Source organism: Saccopteryx bilineata, chromosome 3, assembly GCF_036850765.1.
Source record: "Saccopteryx bilineata isolate mSacBil1 chromosome 3, mSacBil1_pri_phased_curated, whole genome shotgun sequence".
Taxonomy (NCBI): domain Eukaryota; kingdom Metazoa; phylum Chordata; class Mammalia; order Chiroptera; family Emballonuridae; genus Saccopteryx; species Saccopteryx bilineata.
Window position 1 is genome coordinate 260,969,639 of NC_089492.1, and position 15,069 is coordinate 260,984,707.

At 44.0% G+C, this 15,069-nt stretch overlaps 1 protein-coding gene across 3 annotated transcripts in view; it reads left to right on the top strand.

Annotated features, from left to right (window-relative positions):
• The first annotated feature begins 9,634 nt into the window (after positions 1-9,634).
• SCMH1 (Scm polycomb group protein homolog 1) overlaps positions 9,635-15,069 on the top strand; it is a 167,455-nt gene continuing 162,020 nt past the window's right edge. For 2 of the 3 annotated variants that reach the window (XM_066269491.1, XM_066269489.1), the window contains exon 1: positions 9,635-9,805. The gene's annotated coding sequence lies outside the window, so the exon portion shown is untranslated. The remainder of the gene's footprint in view (positions 9,806-15,069) is intronic. The other variant, XM_066269494.1, reaches the window with a different exon arrangement.

Genomic DNA, 15,069 nt, shown 5'->3' on the forward strand with positions numbered 1-15,069 from the left:
TTCTTTCATCTTATAAGCTACATACTAGCCATCTGGCACTTCCAGTGTAAGTTAACTTAAAAGCCACAAACCCAGAGCACATAGTGACTGTGTGGCCAACTAATACCTTTTAGATCATTTCCACATCAGCTGATGTCAAGTTATTTCTTTCCCAGTTATAGCTAGTGACAGACTTAAGGGCAACTGAGGACAAAAAGAATCAGTGCCTTTAGAAGGGTATAGCACCACAGCACAGAGAAAAGGCAGGTTGGATTAATGACCAACTTCCTAACAATAACAGCCTTCATCTCAGAGCTCAGACAGAGCCTGGAATTTCTCAGCCACATAGCTTCCTGGAACTATTTTTATTTGGTATTTTATAAGAGGAACAAGAGCAGAAGTGTCTCAGATAAACAATGAGGTCTGAGGCTCAGCACTCCTCTAGAAAGCCTTCACACCATCAGAATCTGAGCAGCTGGTCCAATCAAGGCCCTGTGAGTTCAAGTAGACAATGAGGAGACTGCTGCTTTGGTCCATCACCTGGATGGACCTGAGAGGGCCCCCCTGTGCACATTCACTCCATAATATTAACTGACACCATTATGTTCCAGGTATAGTGTGAGGTGTTGGCCATTTAATGAACACGGAGAGACTTCCAGTTTTCTGGAGCTTACCATCAGGTGGAAGACACGCACAGAATCAAATGATATGTATAACACCTAGCAAGTGCAATGATGATAGAATGTGCCCAGGCTACTCGGAGAGCAAGAGAAGGAGCATTTAACCCATTCTGAGGTGAGGTTGGAAGAGAGGGGACCAAAGGGAGCTTCTGGGGAGGGTAAACTTAACTGATAAGTGAGAGTTAACCTGAAGGCAGGAGGAAGAGACAGAAGAAAGAAGAAAAAGTTTCATGTATGAGCAGAGTCTCAAATGCAAGAAACAGCATAAAGTTTCCATACAATATAGGAAGGATTCTAAACAAAGATTACTATTAAAGTATAGGAGGCTGGGAAGTAAACAGGATTATTAAGTATGTGTTGTGTGTTAGCCACTGTGATAAAACCCTCACATACATTATTTTAGATTGTGAACTAGCTGTGTGGCCTTGAGCAAGTTACTGCATCTCTCTGGGCTTCACTAGTAAAATGAAGACTAGATGAGTTCCAAGGCCTCATCTAATCTCAGCCTCTAGCATAACTGAGTGAGAAGGCATTCTAATCTATAGTCTACCGTGTTTATAGAAATGATAGGTTGATTGAGCATCATGGCTTCCCCAAGTTATAGGCAGAGTATTTAAGTGAACTTACTAATGTTTACCAATGTGTGCAGGATGCAGAAATGATAGAGATTAAAATAGCTATCTGTCAGAGCAGGCCATGATAGAAGTCACCGGAAAAGATTAGTTGGTGGGCTGTAGGGAGCTCAGAGTTGGGAGTTCATAATTGGCTAAAGGGTTGGAGCATGGCTTCTTTGAGGAGATAGCACTTATGATGGATCACAGGATGTCCAAAATGGTGATGAAGAGGACAAGCAGAGGCATTTTAGGCAGAGAGCCCGACAAAGCCAAACCAGAACTATACTTCTGCTTCCCTCGTGTGTCCATTCCACTCCTCCACTCCTGAAAATCCTCTGCTCACCTTACTCTACCCACCCTCAGGATTCTTAGCTGACAGTTGAGACTCTCCATAGCTAAAGTCATATTTTCTCTGTCCAACTTATTGAACCATGTCTCCCCAATATGGATCCTAGGCTCCAACCACACAAAACTACTTGCCATTTCTTAAACATGCCCCTTGGTTTCCAGTTCCTATTTCATTCTGCCTTCTCCATACAGTGCCCCATTACTCTAATATTCCCTCTTCCACCTCCAACTTTCCTACCGTTCAAGGTCCCTAAAATGCCATCTTCTTTATGAAGCTCCTCCTGAATCTCTTGCAAACACCACAACATTTTGATTGCATTTCCCTTGTGGCACTTACAACTTTCTGCCTCATATTATAATACCTTTCCTCACAAGATTGTAAGATCCTTGAGGAAAAGTGCCATACCATTTTGGTGTCTCTCCCAAGGGTCTGGCACTGGGAACACTCAATAACTGACCAGACGGCTAGCTCCCCAGTAAACACATGGGCTGTAAGCAAAGTGGTAAGAAGGAGAGTCTAAAAGAACCTGCCTTTTGACTATCATTTAAGGAGAACTAGAGTCATTCTGTCATCTTTTGGTTATCCAGCTTCATCCTACTAAACTCAGACATGTGCTTTGGTGGTAAGGAGCCCACCTCCAGCTCTAGCAGCTGGCTCTTTTATCTTATTCTACTAATTGTTTCTAGGAGGTTTATGGTTTCCTGGTGAATCAGATCAGAAAATTTCCAACCATTCTTCTGATTCCAGACAGTATGCAGAGGAAGTCTGGTCAAACTGCACATGTAATGATCTTAGGCATCCTTGAAGCAGAAAAGAAGTCAGAAAAGGCCAACAGAAAGAAGGGGTGAAAGGGAAAACATCCAAATCAAGAAGGAAGTTAAGGGCTTTCACGTGTTTCAGTTACCCACCCCCCACCCCCATCCTCACTTTCTTTAAGCTCCAAAAGACATCTTTTCCCTTTCCTTCACCAACTCTCCCTTGGGGTCACTGTCTACCCACCAGCATGGTAAAATAAAATACTTGATTGTCAGCCCCAGAATAATCACTCCTTCTTGCTGTCCTTTATGGAGGGTTCTGCCAGGTTTGTTCCTTAATGTAACATATAAAACAGTAGGCCTGGCTTTTGTTTGTTTGTGGTTTTCTGTTTAAATTACATCCTAGCTGATTTACCCATTTTCTTCCCTCTCCTTTGCTCTGTACTTCTTGGCTGGTCCCCATCTGTGACTCTTTCCAAGGGTCTGGTCATAGCCCAAATACACTCTCCATCTGTCTCTTGCTTTTTAAATCTCTTTCATCTCCTCTTTAAAAATTAAAACATTAGCAATTAATGAAATCTATGATGTGTTGTGCCCTGGGATATTAAGTGGAATCAAAGTGAAGAACTATCCTCAAGGAAACTACAGTGTAACTTAAGCTACTACAATGTGCTACATTTCATACAGAGGTATTTACCAAGTAACAGCACAAAGGAGGGAGCAATTAATTCTTCAGAAGTGTCAGAGAAGTTTTGAGCTGGATCTAAAAAAGAGCTGGCTCCAAAAGAAAATGTGTACATTTTAAAATTTTTTCAGCAAAGTGTAGTAATATCTCCTTCATGAGGAAGCCCGCAGCATTGGAGCTACAGGTGCGAACAACGTTCCTGAAATCAAGAAGCTTTCAGCATAGAAAAGGAGTTTTAAAACGTATCCACTGGGCTTGCCTAGTCAAGGCACATACGGGAGTTGATGCTTCCTGCTCCTCCTTTCTTTCTCTATCTCTCTCTCTCCTTTCTAAAATGAATAAATAAAGTCTTTTTAAAAATGTAACCAGTCCCAATAATGATAATACAATGCATATTGTGCCATGGAGAGAATTAGAGAACAATTTGTCATAGGAATTCATAGAGAAATGTTTAAAAGAACAGTTCTCACTGGGTATAGTACGCAGAATTCTAAGATGGCCCCCTAGATTCCTGGCCAGAGTGGTTGTGCACATCCTGAATAATCCCTGAGAGAGTGGATATGATGAATTTTACTCCTGTGACTAGTTTATGTTATATGGCATAGCTGCCCTTAAGAAGGGAGTTTATCTGGGTGGACCTGACCTAATTATAAGTGTTTTAAAAGCTGAGAGTTTTATTCCGAGTTGTTGAAGAAGGAGATATTTGATTCAAAAACTGAGTAGGATTTGATGTGAAAGAGATTCTCTGTTGATGAGATAGAGCCACATTTCCACATATCTTTATATTTTTACTACCAATTTATGTGTGTCCCTAAACAAAATTGGTATTGTTTTGCTTATTTTTATTATTATGTATGGTATACTTCTTTTTTGTTCAATGCATTTCTAAGATATTTTTATGTTACTATAGGTAGCTCTAGATCAGGAATTAGCAATTTTTTTTTTGAGTGGCCAGAGAGCAAATATTATAGGCTTTGCAGGTCATAAGGCCCATTATAGCACAAAAACATCCATAGAAAGCCTAACTTATGGATTCCCAAAACCTTTAACAGGCATATGCCACATAACTACATTTTGATCAGCAAGGGACCAAATATACGACAGTGGCCCCATAGGATTATAATGAAGCTAAAAATTTCCTATCACTGAGTGATTCTGTAACTGTCGAAACTTCATAGTGCAATGCATTACTCACTTGTTTGTGGTGATGCTGGTGTTAACAAACCTACTGTGCTGCCAGTTGTGTAAAAGCACAGAACATACAATTATGTACAGTACATACTGGATCATAATGATAAATGACCATGTTACTGGTTTATGTATTTTCTGTACTATACTTTTTATTGTTATTTTATTTTATTTTTATTTAAGATTTTATTTATTCATTTGAGAGAGAGAGAAAGAGAGAGAGAGGAAGGGGAGGTGAAGGTGCGGGAAACACAATGCATAGTAGTAGTTGCTTCTCACATGTGCCTTAACCGGGCAAGCCTGGGGTTTCCAACCCGCAACCTCAGCGTTCCAGGTAGATACTTGATCCATTGCGCCACCACAGATAAGGCTTTATTGTTATTTTAGAGTATACTTTTGCTACTTATAAAAAAAGTTTTCAATAAAACAATATGCTATGTTATGCCAGCAGCAGCCTAATACATATCATGTTTACCCCATCTCTCTCTCTTTTTTTTTTTACAGAGACAGAGAGAGAGTCAGAGAGAGGGATAGACAGGGACAGACAGACAGGAACGGAGAGAGATGAGAAGCATCAATCATTAGTTTTTCATTGCACGTTGCAACACCTTAGTTGTTCATTGATTGCTTTCTCAATGTGCCTTGACCGCAGGCCTTCAGCAGACCGAGCAACCCCTTGCTGGAGCCAGCGACCTTGGGTTCTAGCTGGTGGGCTTTTTTTTTTTTTTTTTTTTTTTGCATTTTTCTGAAGCTGGAAACAGGGAGAGACAGTCAGACAGACTCCCGCATGCGCCCGACCGGGATCCACCCGGCACGCCCACCAGGGGGCGACGCTCTGCCCACCAGGGGGCGATGCTCTGCCCATCCTGGGCGTCGCCATGTTGCGACCCTCCTGGGTGTCGCCATGTTGCGACCAGAGCCACTCTAGCGTCTGGGGCAGAGGCCACAGAGCCATCCCCAGCGCCCGGGCCATCTTTGCTCCAATGGAGCCTTGGCTGCGGGAGGGGAAGAGAGAGACAGAGAGGAAGGCACGGCAGAGGGGTGGAGAAGCAAATGGGCGCTTCTCCTATGTGCCCTGGCCGAGAATCGAACCCGGGTCCTCCGCACGCTAGGCCGACGCTCTACCGCTGAGCCAACCAGCCAGGGCTGGTGGGCTTTTTTTTTATTTTGCTCAAACCAGATGAGCCAGCGCTCAAGCTGGTGACCTCGGGGTCTCAAACCTGGGGTCTCGAACCTGGGTCCTCTGCATCCCAGTCTGACGCTCTATCCACTGCTCCACTGCCTGGTCAGGCTACCCCATCTCTTGACTGCATCATTTTTCTCTTGTGCTTCATTTAATTTCATGTTGTTTTCAAGATAAATATAAAATATTTTCATCTTCTATGGATAAGTTCTTTGTTCATGTGAAAGCAACAGATACTCAGCACTTTGGGAGAACTTCTCTTCGAAGGCAGTTTTCCAGACAGCAGAGGTGTTGATACAATTGTTTTCCTTCTCAATGCCTGAAGAGCCCTACAAGTATGTGAAGGATACCCTGGGCTGGGTAGCCTTTAAGGATCTCTGCCAGGGCACCCATACCCACTTATTGGCAACCTCTTCCTTTCTTCTCATTTGCCTCCTTGACTTGACTGAGTCTCAGAAAATAGGCAATGAAGAGAGCGAGCAGTGTGCTGGGGACAGAAATTGTGTCAGAACCCACAGCAAACATGAGCAAACTCCTCACTACACAGATGAAGTAGAAATAAAGGAATAAAAGAGTCACCTTAGTGCTTACCTGTCAAGTGGTGAGGGGTTAGCAAATTAGAAATAAAAATCAAGACACAAGTCTGGTAGTTCAGTTGATTATAGCAACATGCCAAGGTTGTGACTTCAATCCCTGGTCAAGGTACATATAAGAATAAACCAATAAATGCGTAATTAAGTGGAACAACAAATCGATATTTTCTTCTCACTCTCCCTACCTATCTCTCTCTCTACAAATTAGTTTAAAAACAAAAACAAAAAACAAGAGCCATATGAACCCTGGCTGGTTGGCTCAGCAGCAGACCATCGGCCCAGTGTGTGGAAGTCCCAAGTTCGATTTCTAGTCAGGGCACAGGAGAGGTGACCAGCTGCTTCTCCCCCCTCTCACTCTTCTCTCTCTCTCTTCCCCTCCTGCAGCCATGGCTCAATTGGTTCAAGTGCATGGCCTGGGTCAGGCATGGTCAACATAAAGAATGAATTTATGCGGCCCATAATTAAATTTTTAATATTCTCTGCACGACACACTGTGGAAATGAAATGTGGTACTTTTAAATCGTTATACATAAACTACAATATCTAACCATTGTACAACATGAAAGTTAAAATCTCAGCTACTCAGAAGTGGAAGCATCTTTGATTATTTGAAATCAAGATATTTAAGATAGTGATTTGTGGAAAAGAATTCCGCATGTGACTAATCTAGGGTTAACTTCCAATAATTGGTTGAATGGATTTGCGATACTTCTTTATTTTTTAAAAAAATTCCATTATAAAGATTTACAACTTTTGTATTTGTCTGTGCAATTTTTTTTTTTTTTTGTATTTTTCTGAAGCTGGAAACGGGGAGAGACAGTCAGACTCCCCCGCATGCGGCCCACCGGGATCCACCCGGCACGCCCACCCGCACGCCAGGCCGACGCTCTACCGCTGAGCCAACCGGCCAGGGCCTGTCTGTGCAATTTTTATAAGCAATTGAATAATGGAAAATATGGAAATTTAAAAAAACTTGCCAAGGAATATTTAATCTTCAGCTCAACTTATATTTGTGAACAAACTTTTTTTTTAATGAATCTAAATAGAAGTACAACAAGATCAAGATTGAATGATTTACATTTGGAGGTTGTGTTAAGAATAGCTACTACAAGTATAGAGCCAGATAATAAAAAAAAAAATAGGCGATGCAAAGCACCTCAACACATCACATTAGTTTTTTTGTTGTACTAAATTACTTACATTTATTCATAAATTACATAATAAAATTTTGTTTACTTAAACGAATCATTTTTTTTAACTTTTTAAACAATTTTTATTAATTTATTTATTTTAGAGAGGAGAGAGAGAGAGAGAGACAGAGTGGAGAGAGAGACAGAGAGAGAAGGGGGAGGAGCTGGAAGCATCGACTCCCATATGTGCCTTGACCAGGCAAGCCCAGGGTTTCAAACCGGCGACCTCAGCATTTCCAGGTCGACGCTTTATCCACTGTGCCACCACATGTCAGGCTAAACGAATCATTTTTGTATTTAACATTTTTTAATTTTAATATTTTGTCCGGCCCGTGAAAAAAAGTTTTCTCTTCTAATCTGGCCTGGTGGCAAAAACTGTTGGCTAAGCCTGGCCTGGGTGCTAAGGATGGCTCTGTGGAACCTCTGCTTCAGGTGCTAAAAATAGCTTTGTTGCAAGTGCAAGCATGGCCTCAGATGAGCGGAGCATCTGGCCGAAGACTTGGTTGCCCAGGGGATCCTGGTCGGGCCATATGCGGGAGTCTATCTCCCTTACCCTCACTTAAAAAAAAAAAAAGAGTCATGTGAGTCCTAGCTCTGCTGCTTACCAACCTCTTTTCTGTCTGCCTAAAGTTCCTGAGCCTTCTGAACTCATCCCTCAAGGCCTGACTTGGATCTTGAAAGCTATTTCTGAAATGCTATTCGGATCCCCTACTTAAAACTTCAATAGGTTCTTATTGCATTCAGAAACCTTTTGGTCTCAGGACCCCTTTCCATTCTTAAAAATTATAGAGGACCCCAAAGAGCTTTCTTTTATGTGCACTCGGTTACTTCTATCAATATTTACCATATTAGAAATTAAAACGGAAAATTTTCTAAAACTTTATTATTTAAAATTTACAATGATAAACACATTGCATGTTCATGTAAATGCACTTTAATGAAAATATCTATGTTTTATAAAAACGAAATATTAAAGAGAAGAGTGGTGTCGTACATTTGTGCGAATCTCTGTAACGCCTGGCTTTAAAAGAGACAGCTGGATTCTACCATCTGTTTCTGCATTTAACCTGTTGCAATATCTTATGTCCAATATTCTGTGGAAAACCTCACTTACACTAGTGAGAGAATGAGAGTTAAAAAAAAAAGCAGGTTTAACATTGTTATAAAAATAATTTTGAGCTCACTGATCCCTGAAAGGAACTGAGGGACACCCAGAGAGGTCCTAGGACCACACTACGAAAACCATTGGCCTACAAAATAAAATTTAAACTAGCCATACAAGGACATGCAATGTCTTTCTAGACACGCAAGGACCTCCGTGTCTGTCTTCCTTTTCCTTAACTTCAGCAGCAGCTTCGCGCATCGGCGTCTCCTATACTCTGCCACATCTGTCACAGCAGCCAACCACACGGTTGGTCCGCACACGTCCTCTCCTGTATCTGAACGTGGCCTCCCCACCCCACACTCACCCACCTCCACCGCGCAGACTTGCGAGAGCGAAGGTGCACGTGTCCGACTCTGGACTGTCTGCTCCGATCCACCCCAACAGGGCTGCCCACTCCGCGCAGGCAGAGAGCACAGGCTCTGAACTCTGCGAGGCTGGAGATGAGCCTCCTCACTCAGCCCTTTACTGGCGGGGTGACCTTGAACCAGTAGCTTCACCTCCCTGAGCCTCAGTTTCCTCACCGATAAAATAGGACCAACCCGGGGTGGAGGTGGCGGTTCACCAGAGGAGAGTAGCAAAGAGTACTGCTGAATGGGTGAACCGAGGAAGCACCGTGGAGCTTATATACGGTATTGACTTACTAGATCCTGGCACTGCTCCGTGGCCTTTACAAGCATTAACTTGTTTTATCCCCTCACCAGTACTCTGGATTAAGTGCTATCACGTTAGAGACGAGGGCCCTAGGGAAGAGGTGTGAGGTTACACGCTCAAGGTCATCCATCACACAGCTGGTCACGAATAAAGAGGAGAGTGCGTGATGTTCGCCCGAGGCGGCGCCTCGCCTCAGCCGGCCGAGACCTGACCGCTCTCGGTGCCGCCATCTCCCATGGGCTCACGCGTGGCCTTGGGGTGGATGACACGCGGCGGTGGGAGACACGCGGCGGTGGGATTCGAACCCGAGTCTCCAAGCTTTCTTCAGGGCTGGGTTTTACCCATCCTTGAGACGCCGCGCGGAGAACCGGTCAGGGGGCGGAACCGGGCCCCGGAGCGGAAAGCGGGAAGCGGCCAGTGCTGGCGGGGCTCGGCCGCTCTGCGGCGCCCTCACCACAGCGCCCCGCCCTCCCCCGCCCCCCACTGCCGGCCCCCCGCGCGCGAGCCTGACGGCGGAGGCGCGCGCCACCTCGCGGCGGGAGGGGAGGGGCGGGGCCGGGGAGCCGCCGCCCCGCCCAGGACGCCCCCCGCCCCTCCCCGCCTCAGCTGCGCCGCCGCCGCCGCCTGGATCGAGCCCCCCGCGTCTCGCCCGCCAGCCGCCCTCCGGAGCCGCCTCCACCCGCCCCCTTCTCGCGTCCTCTTTCGCTCCCTACGCAGGGGAAACATGGCGGCGGGAAGGGAGTGAGCCGCCCCGCGCTGCCCCGCGCCCGCAGGTAAGCGCCTTAGCGCCCGCCTCCGCTAACCGGGACAGCCCGCTCCCAGAGGGTCCCGGGTGACTAGGGGCCGCCCCGGGCGAGGAGGCGGCGGCGGGACCTGCCGGCCTGGTGTTCCCACCTCTCCGGACCCGCTGTCTGTCTGTCTGTCGGGGCCGGTCGGCCTGTCGGTGGTCCGAGAACGGCCGCGGCCCTTCCTCACCTTGTCAGCCCGGCCCTGAGCCCCCGCGGCCGGTTCTGCATCCGCGACCGGGGCGGTGGGTCCCAGGGTCCAGCCGGGCGGCCTGACGCGGTAGTGGCACCCTGGGGGCCCCGGCACGGAAAACTCAAGGAACGGGGGCCTTTGGAGGTTCGGCGTTGCGGGGCGGTCGGTGCGGGAGCCGCTCGCTCTGTCCAGGCGGGCGGGGCTGGGGTCGGCCGGGGAGGGCTGGCTTTAAGCCGAGGACCGGGAGTAGAGTGGTTGTCAGTCTGCGCGCGGGTCTGTGGATCTTCGCGGACACAAGAGCTAAGAGATGCCTGTGAGTCCGGGTCCCCGTTCGGAGTAGAGGACTGAGGTCGTCGGGCGGCGTGGCCCAACGGAGGGTCCGCGGTACGAAGGGTTCGGAGCTGTCAGCAGCGGTCCTCTGAGCTGGCTCCGGCGGCGACAGCTGCGCCGGGACAACTCGCGTGTGCCGGGGAGTGTAGGTTTCAGACCTCAGACTGTGGGGTGGGGGCGGGGGCGCTGGGCACCCAGGTGAGTGAGCTGCCGGGATGGCCGGACACTGGGGCAGAGCCGTGGACCAGCACCGAGAGGAACGAAAGAAGGTTTCCAGGAGATGGCTGAATCCCAGAACATCTCCAGACTGGAAGGGAATTCAAAAGTTATTTCGAGTCCCTTTCTCCCATCTTATGCCAAAGTAGTTTTGAAAATCCGAAATTCTACTCTGATAATTTGATCAGCCTGTTTGAACACCTTCTCCAGTGATGGGAAACTAATCTCTTCCCAAGAAACGCATTCTGTACCTGGACAGCTTTGGTTTTTAGAAGTGTGTGTGTATGTATATATGTATAAAGAAACAGCTGTTGCCCATTCTTCCTAGTTCTTTTTCCTGTGGACTCCTTTTAAGATAGCTGAAGTTAGTGCCCTGGCGGGTGGCTCAGTGGATAAAACCTGGACCTCTGGTTCACCAGAGATCGACGGGTTCAAACCCCCACCCCCCCGCCCTGCCAATCAGGGACGTAGGAGAAGCCCTCAGTCAACTAAGTGAAACAATCAGTTAATGCTTCTGTTACTCTTTCTCTTTTTCTCCCTCTTCCTTCCTCTCTCTCTCTCATATCATGGAAATTTTTTTTAATTAAAAGAAAAGATACCTGAAGATAGTAATCATATCCTTGGTGTCTTATCTTCTCTTCCCTAATTCCAGTTTCTTCACTTGATTACTGTATGTTGTGGTTCTCTGATCCATTTCTGAATGAGCTCTAGTTTGCTGATATCCCTTTAAAGGAGAGCGTCTTAATGTGAGAAAAACTATTAAGTTTCTCCAAGAATCTCCTTGGCCCCAAGGATTGGCCTGCTTAAAAAAAAAAAAAAAAAAAAAAAGTCTAGTACTGTTTGTTCAAACAACTAAAAGAAATTCTATTTTGTGGAAACTTTGGGGTTTTCCCTCATTTTTAAAATGTCTATACTTTATCAAATGATCTAATGTATATCAAAGTGTCGCAATGCACCATGCAAATAGAAGAGTTTATTATTTTTACTCTGAAAAAGGATTGAGACTCAGTTTGGTGCCAAACTGCAGTTTGATATTTTGTTGGAAAGGGAAATGCTTTATTGAGCTCTATGCTCTATTTCTAACTGCCTGCAGAAGGCACAAAATTACTATGAAAAAGAACATTTTTTTGTTGCTCACTTACCAGCATTTTTTTTAACTTTTTTTTTTCTGGTATGTAAGTTGAATAAAAATTTGTATAACACTATTCTGTACAGAACTGTACAGACTCAGGAAAGGCTCTGGTTCCTTTCCTTCATAGGACTTGGAGTTAATGGTAGGAAATCCTAAAAGCTGTGAGAAAGAACTGGTGTGACTATCCCACTGAAAATTTAAGTTCAACATGTGCTAACCTTTACATTTATGCATCTACTGTGTGTCAGGGACTATGCCATGTACTGTGTACAAAGATGAGTAAGATAGATTTCAAATTTTTGTGCAGCCGTGTAAACTAAATGCCAAAATCAGTCATCTAGGTATAAGTGTTAAGAGCTATGCATATAATGCTCTAAGGTTAGGGTGCTTACACTAGCCTAGGACTTTAGGGAAGGGTTTGGGAAGAGATGATACCTGACTCAAATCTAATTGGTAAGTTGGAATAAGTCAGGCAAAGATGAATAAAAAGTATGCTTCAAATAGAGAAAGCACCTTGAGGAAAGTCATGGATGTGAGAAAAGGAATAGCTTGCGTGGAGAATCACAAGCAATTTGGAACTGCTAAGAATATAACAGTGAAGACATAAGTGGTAGATTGTGAAGCTGGAAATAGAGGCAGAGGCCACATTATGGTAGACATTGTATGTGTAAGTATCTTGAAATTAATTTAGTGAGTGATTTTTAAAAAATCACTGAGACATGGTTAAATAACATTTTAAAAATGTGGTCACAGGGATGAGGAGAAAGGAATAAAGGCTTTATGATTGATTGGATATGCAGATGAGATAGGGTGAAGAGTCTAGCACAATGCTCAGGTTTTGGATTTGGGTGACTAGAGGGAGGGTGGTGATGTTAACTAGACAGGAAACACTAGATGATGAGTCCAGTTTTGAAGATTTTGTGACTTCTTGAGTTAGGTCAGTGAGCCAATGTGGTGGAAGTAAGTTAGAAGAAAGGAGGGTTTGGTCATAAAATGGAATATTGGAGTTAACTTTTCAAATGTGGAGCTGTTGTGGGTCTCTATGTGAGTAGCTGAAGTACAGCAGAGGTGAAGGTCAGTGAAGCTGAGCAAAGGAACTATGAGGCTCTTTTATGGAATGAGTCTTCTGTGTGGATAGTGAAGTGATTTAGGAAGCTAGAATGTGGGCGGGAGAGACTATTGTGACCCAAGTTCAGTGAATATAGGGGATTAATCAGGAAGGTGGTAGACAACACGAGGAGAAGGGCAGCGAGTGATACAGCCAGATGGCATAAACTTCAAAGGAGAAGGAGTTTTTAAACACGAGAGTAGAAAAGTAATGGTTTTTTACTTTTCTCTCCTGGAAGCAGGCTTCTGATCTCTTCATCTTTATTCAGGACTCATATTAATCATTCTGTTTGCTTTGAAGAGTCTCTTCTTAGTCTTGGAAAGTAGGAGGGCAAATGCCCTATATCAAATCTTTTCTGCTAATACTTAATGACAAAGACAATGGAGGTTTTTTCCTGATGATTAGTAGATGGATAGGAAACAGTAAGATCTATCTAAGCATTAGGACTGTAAGCAAATTGTTTAACTTCTGTGATTTTCAGGATATTTATCTGTAAAAAATAAATTCCTATTTTATAGGATGTCACAACGATTGTATGAAATAATGTGTGTGTGCATAATTACTAGAAAAGCAATTGGCACTTTATAGAAGCAAAGCAGCTACCTTTAAGGAACTTCACCTCTGCTGACAGAAATGAAATATTTTCATGCTTAACCTGAATTATAAGGCAATAAGTACTCTATGGGAGGGAAAAGCAAAGTGATATCAGAATTCAGAGGAGGAAGCCAGCCATCATGCTCAACATTTGTAAACAAGGTTAGAAATCCCACTCAAGATGAATTTCATTTAGGTCTTGGAGAACAAATTTCAATATATTAAATAATTTAGGTGATGATACCAATTAGGGAAAGTATAAGATATGTTTGTTAAAAATTGATAGTTGCCATAGGTTTGAGTATTGTATTTCTGTGAGTAATGAGAAATGTGGCTAGGGAGATGGGATAGATTGTACAACCTCTCGCACTACCTCAGTTTCCTACCTGTAAAATTTATAAGCATTAATTCAGAAATTTTTGGATTTAAGTGTTAAGATTTGTTTTGTACTTGTAGTTTAATCTTTACATTAACCTTGTGTGGTAGATAGGCTTAGTGAAGTTAAGAAACATAAAAGATCTCATGGTAGAAAGTGATCAAAGCTGCTCTGATTTCAGATTCTTTTTAATACTGCCATACTGATTTAGATCTTAAAAAGCCTAGGTTCCTCAGTGTCACTAATATTAATTAAAGAACCAAGGGCTGGTCACCTTGCCTCTCTGACCCTCAGTTCCCTCATTTATAAAATGAGGAGAAGAGGTATAAGATTTTAACTAAGATACTATGTGCAAAGCACTTTAAATAATGATAGCCCTCAACTCCCAAGTCTGTAAATGAGGGAATTTAACCAAACCATTGCCAAGGCCAGAGTGCTGACTCCCTAGCCACTATGGTAGAACTAATTACTGTATGTATTTTGATAACCTTATGCCCACATAATCTCAGCAAATCTTATCATCTATTATCTTTGGCCCACTCCCTCCAATCATGTATTCTGTACTATTATTCCTGTGCTGACTCAGCTTCCTCTCCCTTTCCCTGTCCCCTAACTTATTTGCTCTCTGCTTGTTTGCTCCCTCTCAGACCTTTCCAGTTGTTCTCTGAAACTCCAATTTCCTACATTATTCACAATTTTAATGGATTTTTTGGAGTGTATTCTGGCCTTAGATGGAAGCCAGGCTCTCTCCTGAGTGATGAAAAGCAGTATCACTTGGGCACAGCTCATTCTCCCACACCACTGATGTGCAGAAGGAGAGAGATAAGGCTGACTGTAGTTTTTATGAACCACTATTTCTAGACCATTGTCTTTCCATCTCTTTAAAATCCCTGTGCTCTCCGACACAAGGGCTATAACACTCTTGTCTTCTTGTATATAGATCTTCTCTGTTTTAGGACCTAGCACACAGTCTTGCTTTTCAACTCTATTTCTGTTCATTTTTTTTAGCTAATCAATTCCCATTGTTACACCATGGACCTTGTTATCACCCAGAAATGGTCAACCTCTGGAGTTTTAAATGAAGACTTGCAATTTTATTCAAAATATCTCCTTCTACCTGATCTTTGCCTTTGTCCCCACTAGATCTATTCTCTGATCTCACTGAGACCTATCTTTACTTCCTTCCCTACCCAGTTTTATTTTTTTAGTCTACCACTTATTTCATTCACTCTTTTGTCATTATCCTTCATTCACTTGCTCCATTGTCCTTCTAACTCTGTCTGGGTAAAATCCCAAGCTAACT